Here is a 10,000-nt window from a genome sequence, read left to right as displayed (position 1 = left end):
CCACGATGCCTCAACGGCTCCTGACGTCACCGCCTCGGGAAGGAGCGGAAGCCGAAGCCGGCCAAGCCGGCCAGTAGACTATAGGGTCTTATATGTAAAGTGCCGGTGCCTATATAAGCCGCACTACCCCCTCTCGTGCAGGGACGATCGATCATTTATTGCTTTCACCCACCTATAGAGCTGCCCTGTGAGAGAGACCATCGTCTCCCTTAGCCTCTCAGGAGCAGCCGGACACAGCTCTAGGAGCACCATTGTATTGTGTGATCATCATATACACTCATAGCAGGAGTAGAGGTTTTACCTCCATCGGAGGGCCTCGAACCTGGGTACGTCGCCGTGTCGCTCGTGCCCATACCCGCTTCCGGATACCGCCGTGAGATCCCTCAGGAACCACCTCGATTAGCCACCCTATGGCATATGCCGTGACGATACCACGACATTTGGTGCCCACCGTGGGGCCTTCAGCATCCTCGGCCGGTGTCTTCATCCGGACGGGCCTCACCATCACCACCGGCGAGCGAGTCGCTTCAGGCTTGATCTGGAGATTCGGCTCCCTCAACTGCGTCAGCGACAACGCTGGCTGCTTCGCTGACCAGCCCTTCCCAGCCGGCGGCAGCGTCATCTCCTTCGGCGGCTTCGACGTCTACGTCGCCACCGTCGCACCGCCGCGCTACCCGCGGCAGGTGCTGCGCTGCGCTAGCCCTCCTCCGCGAGCCGGCAGCAGCGCTCCCGCCAGCCCCGCCGTCGTGCAAGTCATGATGGCTGGCGACGAGCTCCCCACCAAGAACCCGCGCATGCGCGGCCCCAACTTGGAGCGCAACATCGACCCCAACGCCTCCGGCTCAGGCCCGAAAGCGCCACCACCACCGTCCCGGCTGGATGCAGTCCGGGCAAAACTGAGCACCCCGCTCACGCCTGGTGCCGACCCCACCTCCATCGAGGCGGACTTGGAGGCGCACCGCCAGCTCCTCCTCAAGCAAACCGAAGAACTGGCTGCTGCTAAGCGCCAGATGGAGATCACCCAGCGCGAGTACAACCGCGCCCACGGCCTCACTCCGGGCGGCGACGAGCCAAGCCGAGCCGGCCATATCCGCCGCAGGGGCCGCGACCTTGGCGCTGAGATCGCCCGTGACGGCGCTCCTTCGCCGGCTCCGTCCGCGGAGCTCCCCATCTACAACACCCCCGACAAGAACGTGCGCGCGGCAGAAGCCGCCGCAGAAGAGCTGAACCGCCTCGAAGGCGAAGAGTTACGCCGTCAGACCAGGCGGGTGACTGAGCTGCTCAACGCAGCCAACAGGCAGATCGCCGACCCCAGGTATGTCAATGCCCCCAGAGCTTCTCACGCTCGTGGAGCTGCAGGCAACGACAGGGAAGGCGCCTGGGACACGGCCGAGTCCGCCTCCCCAGCGCCAAGCCGGCGCCATGACTCCCGGGCCACGCACAGCTCGGGCCGGCCAAGCCACCAGCCGAGCGGCAGCAGCCGCAGCCGGCCCCCTCCAAGCCGGAACCAGGAGCAAGACTCCGGGCCCCGCCGTCATCACCGGCCGGCTCCAGAAGCAAGCGGCGCGCGCCAGCCGGCACACTCCCGGCTGGGCCCGTGCATCGAGCCCGCCGACGCCCGAGATCGCCTCGACCGGCTGGTCGAATCCCGCATCGCGGAAGAAGAAGCTCCAGCCGGCCCAAAGTGCTTCGGGCCCCGCATCGCCAACGAGCCCACGCTCGAAGGCTTCACGCTCCCCCGCGACACCCCCAAGTACGACGGCACCGCCAAGCCGGAGGACTGGCTGCAGGACTACTCCACCGCAGTCGGCATCGCCAAAGGCAACAAGCGCTGGGCCGTGCGCTACTCCCCCCTGATGCTGGTCGGCTCCGCCCGCACATGGCTCAACAACCTGCCAGCCGGCAGCATAAACGGCTGGCTCGACTTCGAAGCGGCCTTCATCAGCAACTTCACCGGCACCTATCGCCGGCCGGGTCGCCCCCAGCAGCTCGAGATGTGCAAGCAGGGCCCCGACGAGATGGATCGCGCGTACCTGACGCGTTGGTGCGAGATGCGCAACTCCTGCGAGGGCGTGCACGAGATCCAGGCCATCAGCTTCTTCATGGGAGGCTGTCGGCCCAACACCATGTTGTGGCACAAGTTGCGCCGCAGTGACCCCAAGTCGATGGCCGCCTTGATGGCCATCGCCGACAAGTACGCGCTGGCTGAGGAAGCCGGCAAGGCGCCGGCTGACGTTTCGCCGGCCCCCACCAGAAGGGACAACCACAAGCCGGCCGAGGGCGCCTCTCATGGCAGCCGGCGGGACAACTACTGCGGCAAGCGTCACAGCGACCAGCCGGACCGCCGGTATGGCTCCGCCCACGTAGCCGCCGTGGCAGACAACGCGGCAGGCGGCAGCCGCCGCCAGAAGCAAGACCGGCAGTGGAAGCCGAAGTACACCTTCGAGCAGATGCTCGACTCGCCGTGCAAGTACCACAGCGGCAAGAACCCCTCCAACCACACCACCCGCGACTGCCACTTCATGAAGCGGCTGACAAGCGGTGAACCCCTCCCGCCTCCCCCCCCGCCCCCACCAGCCGGCGGGCCGGGTGGCCAAGCCGGCGCAGAGAACGCCAACCTCGAGCACCACGAGGCTAACCAAGTGCACCATGGCGGCCGATATCTGGCCGAAGACGCCACCTACATCATCTTCACCTCCGAGCCCGAGGACAGGACGAGCCAAGAGCGTCGTTCCCTCGAAGTCAACGCGGTCATACCGCCGGTTCCCCAGTACCTAAACTGGTCAGAGCAGGCCATCACTTTTGATCGCCGCGACACACCGGCTGTCCTGCCGAAGCTGGGCAGCTACGCCATGGTCCTCGACCCCACCATCGGCACAACCCGGCGCAGCGTGCGTTTTTCGCGCGTCCTCATCGACGGCGGCAGCAGCATCAACATCCTCTACCGCGACACCGCCCGCAAGCTGGGCATCCAGGAGGCCGAGTTGCGCCCCACCCCCACTGTCTTCCATGACATCGTGCCAGGCCATTGCTGCCAGCCGATCGGCCGGATCACGCTGGAGGTGATGTTCGGGAAGCCGGACCACTTCCGCACGGAGAGAATCGAGTTCGAGGTGGTGGACCTCGTGAGTCCCTACCACGCGCTCCTGGGAAGGCCGGCCCTGACCAAGTTCATGGCGGTGCCCCACTATGGGTACCTGAAGATGAAGCTACCCGGCCCCAAGGGGGTCATTACCGTAGCCGGCGACTATCGCCGCTCCATGGACTGCGCCACGCAGAGCTCCAAGATGGCCCAGACACTGGTCATCGCCACCGAGAAGCAGCTCATCCACGACGCCGTCGCCCTCGCCAAAGCCGCGCAGACAGACATGCCGGCTGCGGGCAACCCGGCTGGGACGACTCACTTCCAGCCGGCCGACAACACCAAGAAGATCCTGCTGGACCCGGCGCAGCCGGACAAGTTCGTCACCATCGGTGCCGGCTTGAGCAAGAAATAGGAAAGCGAGCTCACCAGCTTCCTTCGTGAGAATCGGGACATCTTCGCATGGACTCCAAGAGACATGCCCGGTGTGCCGAGGGAGTTGGCTGAGCACCACCTCCACGTCCGACCTGAAGCCAAGCCGGTGAAGCAGCCTCTCAGGCGCTTCGCCGAAGAACGAAGGAAGGCCATCGGTGAAGAAATCGCCCGGCTCCTAGCTGCCGGCTTCATCATGGAAGTGCTGCACCCGGACTGGTTGGCGAACCCGGTCCTGGTTTTGAAGAAGAACGGCTCCTGGCGCATGTGTATCGACTACACCAGCCTGAACAAGGCGTGCCCAAAGGATCCCTTTCCCCTGCCGCGCATAGATCAAGTCATAGACTCGACTGCCGGCTGTGAACTGTTGTCTTTCCTAGATGCCTATTCAGGCTACCACCAGATTCCTTTGAATCCGGATGATCAAATAAAGACTTCGTTCATTACCCCGTATGGGGCTTATTGCTACACGACTATGCCGTTCGGCTTGAAAAATGCAGGCGCCACCTACCAAAGGTGCATGCAAAAATGCTTGCAGGATCAAATCGGCAGAAACGTTCACGCATATGTGGATGATGTCATTGTAAAAACCAAGGAGATGCCTACCCTCCTTGATGACCTGAGAGAAACCTTCACCAATCTGCGAAGATTCCGGATGAAGCTCAACCCGACCAAGTGCACATTCGGCGTGCCAGCCGGCCAACTCCTGGGCTACCTCGTCTCTCAGCGAGGAATCGAAGCCAACCCGGAGAAGATCAGTGCCATTGAAAAAATGGAGCTGCCGCAGTGCCTCAAGGACGTCCAGAAGTTCGCGGGCTGCCTGGCTTCCTTGAGCCGCTTCGTCAGCCGGCTGGGGGAGAAGGCACTGCCCCTGTATCAATTGATGAAGAAGGCGGACAAGTTCGTTTGGTCACCACAGGCGGATGAAGCCTTCCGTGACTTAAAGCGCGTGCTCTCAACCGCGCCAATCCTTGCAACGCCGGGTTCAATGGAGCCGATGCTGTTGTACATCGCAGCCACCAACCGAGTGGTTAGCGTTGTCCTGGTGGTGGAGCGCAAAGAAGCCGAAAACAGAGAGCAGCTGGTCCAGCGCCCAGTCTATTACCTCAGCGAAGTGCTCTCCCAGTCGAAGCAAAACTACCCCCACTACCAGAAGGTCACCTACGGCGTCTACATGGTAGCCAAGAAGCTCAAGCATTACTTTCAAGAACATCCCATCAGGGTGGTTGCCACAGCACCTTTGGCGGAAATCATCGGCAGCAAGGATGCCAACGGCCGGGTTGCCAAGTGGGCCCTGGAGCTAGCCGCCCACACCATCCTCTACGAGCCACGCACAGCCATCAAGTCGCAGATCCTCGCGGACTTCTTCGTCGACTGGGCTGAGATGCAATACCTGCCGCCTGTGCCGGATTCCACACATTGGAAGATGCACTTCGACGGCTCGAAGATGCGCAACGGCTTGGGAGCCGGCATCATCATCACCTCTCCCAAGGGAGACCGACTGGACTACGTCCTGCAGATCCACTTCGCCGCATCCAACAATGTGGCGGAGTACGAAGCGCTCATTCATGGGCTGAAGCTGGCCAAGGAGATTGGCGTGCGTTGCATACTCTGCTTCGGCGACTCCGACTTGGTTATACAACAAGCATCTGGCGACTGGGACGCGAAGGACGCCAACATGGCCTCATACCGCTTCCATGTCCAGCAGTTATCCGGCTTCTTCGACGGCTGTGAATTCCACCATGTGCCACGAGCAAACAACGAAGCGGCCGATGCCTTGTCCAAGATTGGCTCAACCCGGCAAGCTATTCCGCCGGGTGTCGCCTTGGCGGTTCTCAAGAAGCCGTCCATCATACCGTCACCGGACTCGGATTCAATATTCGTGCCGGCTGACCCGGGGGCTGCTCAGCCAAACCCGGGGGCTTCATCGCCCAAGTCGGGGGCTAATAAGCCGAACCCGCCGGCTACCATGCCGAACCCGGGGACTTCTCAGTCCAACCCGGGGGCTTCATCGCCAAACTCGGGGGCTAGCAAGCCGAACCCGGCGACCATGCAGTCGAATCCGGAAGCTCCCACGCAGGAGGCCCTGTTGGTCAGCGTATTCGAGATAAGATGCGTACCTTCATGGGCACAAGAATTCCTCTCCTACCTCACCAATGGTGTGCTGCCTGATGATAGAGTCCAGGCCAGGCAGATTGAGAGAAGGGCCAAGGCCTATACCATCATCAACCACCAGCTGTACAAACGCAGCGTAAGTGGGGTGTTCCAGCGGTGCGTCGAGCCGGCTGAAGGGATTGAGCTCCTACGGGAAATCCATCAGGGAGAGTGCGGACATCACGCCTCATCCAGAGCCATAGTGGCCAAAGCCTTCCGGCACGGTTTTTACTGGCCGACTGCGCTCAGAGACGCAGAAGATTTGGTGAAGAAGTGCAACGGCTGTCAGCGCTTCGCAAAGCAGAGACACCAGCCGGCTTCCGCCTTGAAAACCATCCCCATCACATGGCCATTTGCTGTATGGGGCTTGGATATGGTAGGCCCATTCAGAACAGCGCGAGGCGGCATGACACATCTCTTGGTGATGATTGACAAATTCACCAAGTGGATCGAAGCCAAGCCAATCAAGAAACTGGACGGGTCCACAGCCGTCACATTCCTCAAGGAAATCATTGTGAGATTCGGCTACCCCCACACCATCATCACTAACAACGGCAGCAACTTCTCCCAAGGCATTTTCTCTCGCTATTGCGGGGAAATGGGGATCCGGATGGCCCTATCTTCTGTGGCACACCCAGAGTCCAACGGACAAGTGGAAAAGGCTAACGGCTTAGTCCTAGCCGGCATCCGGCCCCGGCTGGTGGAGCCGCTCGAGCGAGCAGCCGGCTGCTGGATTGAAGAACTGCCCAATGTGCTGTGGAGCCTGCGCACAACGACAAATCGCTCAGTCGGCTTCACACCATTTTTCCTCGTATACGGGGCCGAAGCCGTCCTGCCGACTGATATCGAGCACGACGCGCCAAGGATCAAGCTCTACACAGAAGCCGAGGCCAAAGAAGCTCGCGAAGATGGAGTTGACCTGGTCGAAGAGGCCCGGCTGCTGGCTGAGTCTAGATCTACCATCTACCAGCAAAGCCTCCGACGCTATCACGGCCGGAAGGTCCATCCCTTAGCATTCCGAGAAGGAGACCTAGTGCTCCGGCTGATCCAGAGGACAGCCGGACAGCATAAACTATCATCCCCATGGGAGGGTCCCTTCATCGTGAGCAAGGCAGTAGGCAATGATTCCTACTATCTCATAGATGCCCAAGAGGCTAAGAAAAACAAGCCGGACAAGGCTGACGAGGAGACTAAACGTCCCTGGAATGTCAGGTTACTCCGCCCATTTTACACATGAGAGCAGGAATGTATGTATCCCTTGTATCCCTTTTATGAGTTATGAAAAAGCTTGCGCCAAGAGCGCCGTTTCCGACAAGTTTTTCGCGTACTTTACCTTGTTTCGCCAATTGGCTTGAACCCTCTCACGCGGTCGGCTCAGTAACGTGATCCGGTTTCCGACAGCTGGCTTCCGAACCAGCTACAGACCGCAACCCGGCTGTCCGGCTGGCGGGAGTAAGGCCTAGGGAGCCGGCACGCGAAAAACGACCAAGGGAAAGAGTAAAAGCGAGTTGACTTGCAACTTTTCATAAAGTGCCGGATTGCCGAATTCAGCTCGTTCGACTGAAATACTGTCGGCCTCACCCAGCGGCCCGCTCTTGATCCGGCGACGGATCGCAAGTCGGACGTACGACCGGCAAGAGCACAGCCAAAGAGTGGGGCGGATGGGAAAAAGCGAACGAGTCGAAAGAAAGCAACTCGGCACACAATTGATTAACAAACACATTAAAGTGTGACTTAATTAAAGGGCGATAATATTCATACATCTGCACCCGGCATCCCGGGGATTTAATAAATTGTCTTTGCAAAAGAACAACTGAAAAGCAGGAAATCTAAGCCGGAGGGGCATCAGCGGAGCCGGCTGCCGGGTCGTCCTCGGGCACGTCCTCCGCCTCCTCATCGTCCATGTAATCTCCATCGGATGGAGGAGGATTCGGGTCCGCGACGAAGAGGGTCTTGTCGACGAAGTCGGCGATGGTGCTGGCTCGAGCAAGGCGGGCGGCCTTGAATTCGGCCGGGAGCTTGTCCTCCACGCCGGCTCGCCTGAACTCAAGCTGCCCCAGGTCCACCTCGTTGTACCAGGAGAGGACGAAGGACAGCGCCATGTCGGCACCGGCGCGCGTGGCCGACTCCTTCCAGTCGAGGAAGCGGTCCGGCGCCCGCTCCATCGCGGAGATGAGGCCGGAGATATCTTGCGGCGCCGCCTCTTCAGGCCACAGCATGGGCACCAGCTCTTCAGCCGCCTTCCGAAGCTCCCAGCCGAGCTTGGTGACGGGCTCGATGCGGGCAGCCATGGACGCCAAGTGGTCCTCCATGGAGAAGTACTCCGAGCTGCCCTCGCCGGTCTCCCGCCTCCTGGAGTCGCGCGCGACGCCAACGGCTGCCAAAGCCGCGTCCTGCGTCTCCGGGAAGGCCGCTGCAAGAAGAAGAAGCAAGTCAGAAATCATAAGCCAAAAGGAAAGGCCTGGCGGCAGTCGGCAAGAACCGACTGCCGCCAGCCCGAAGATGAGGATAGCGAAGAAAGCCGGCAAAGGGAAAGGAACATAAAGATGCACTCACCCGCCAAGCCGCGATCAAGCGCGCTAAAATCGTCGGTCCAGCGTTTGGCGGTAGCCGTCAGCTCTGTGGACTTGGCGGTGACCTCCTCCTGCAGCGCAAGCCGCTGCTTCTCCACCTCCGTCAGCCGCCGGCTCAGATCATCCACCTTCTCCTTCTCCGCCGTCCTGAGGGAGTTGAGCTCGGTGAGGTGGTTCTGCTCCAGCAGGCGCAGCCGCGTCAGCTCCTGCTCAGCCAGCTTGAGCTTGCCGGCGGCGGATCGGCCCGCCTCCTCGCTCTCGGCGCACTGGGCGCGAGCGGCTCGGAGATCCGACTCCAGCTGCGGGACCTTGGCGGCTTCAACTGCGAGGCGGCCGGAAAGAAATATCAGCCAACAAAGATTAAAAAGAAAATAAGACATCAAGTCGAAAGAAGCATAGAGCTTACCCTTGACGGCTTCCAGCTCGCGGGCCAAGTCGGCCCGATCCAGCTTGGCCTTGTGGTAATGGGTGACGGCGCGATTATACAAAGTGGTGCGCCGGTCCATCACAGCCTAAGGAAAAGAAAAAGTCAGTCGATCAGGCGAAACCCGTGCCGGCTCCAAGCAGCCGGCCCATGCCTCGGAGGGCTACCAGGATAACAATCAGATCAAAAACAGATAAAGCTTACCTTGCCGGCTTCCTCCACCTTGGCAACGTTAGCCGCGGCCTCGGCTGCCCTGGCCTTGAGATTGGCCTGCAGGCTGGAGAAGAACATCTCCACTGGTGCTTGGCCGGGGTTCCCCTCCCGGCTGGTCACCTCGTAGGAGTCGGCGCGGAGCCACGCCTGCTCCATGGTGGCAGCCGAGCCGAGGCTGGAGTCGGAGGCGGACGACACCTGAAGAAGAAGTGCGCCCTTGGCCACGTGCAGGCCTTGCGGTGACGCCGATGGGGTCCCCGTCCTCACCAGCGCGCGCGAGTCGGCGCCCTCCATGCGCGCCGGCTCGTCTCTCGCCGGCTCCTGCCTGGCCGGCTCCTCTGTCGTCGGCTGCGGCGGCGGCGTCGCTCCGGGCGCAGCGGATGGCCCAGCCGGCCTGGGCCGTCTCCGGCGCTCGGGGCACCCCTCCGGGCTCTCGTCCAGCTCCACCACACCGGGCCTGGTGCCGGCCCGGCCGCAGCGGCGCGGCCCTGCTGCCGCTGCGGTCCTAGGAGCAGCCTGCCGGCTCCGGCTCCGCTGAAGGCGGCATGCCCCGCCCGGCCCCGCCGGCTGGGTCCAGAAGAGGTGTCCGGCGCGGGAACATGTCGTCCAACGTCGGCTGCCGCGTTGGCTCGACCCGCGTGCCGCGATCTGGCGCGGAGGCCAGCGGCACGGCAAAGGAAGACGCCCCTGTCGCAGGCGGCGGCGGCGTAGGTGCGCGCGAGGAAGGCTGCGGCGTCTGCTCCCTCCTCTGGCGCGGAAGCGGCGACACAACGCGCGGAGCCTGCCGGGAGCCGCCGCCCTGGGCAAACTTGATAGGAGCCCTAACCGGATAAACAGAGAAAAGATAAGCATGAAAGTAAGGAAAGAAAAGGAATCAAACAAGAAAAAGAAAGAGAACTCACCCGGCCTGCTCCGGGACCTTCTTCGGCTGCTGCCGGCGCTGCTTCTTCGCCTTCGCCTCCCAGGCGGCGGTGGAGCCGGCTCGCTTCGTGCCCTTGGGCGCCGAAGTCGCCGTGGTGCTTGGCGGCCTCGTACGCAGAGGCACGGCGGGGATTGGCCCCGTGCCGGACGTCGCCGGCTCCTCCTCCTCCTGCTGCTCTGGTGAAGGGGGCGGATTGTGCT

This window comes from Lolium perenne, unplaced genomic scaffold (assembly GCF_019359855.2).
Source record: "Lolium perenne isolate Kyuss_39 unplaced genomic scaffold, Kyuss_2.0 unplaced49, whole genome shotgun sequence".
NCBI classification, from domain to species: domain Eukaryota; kingdom Viridiplantae; phylum Streptophyta; class Magnoliopsida; order Poales; family Poaceae; genus Lolium; species Lolium perenne.
Note: the sequence above shows the minus strand (reverse complement) of the source record.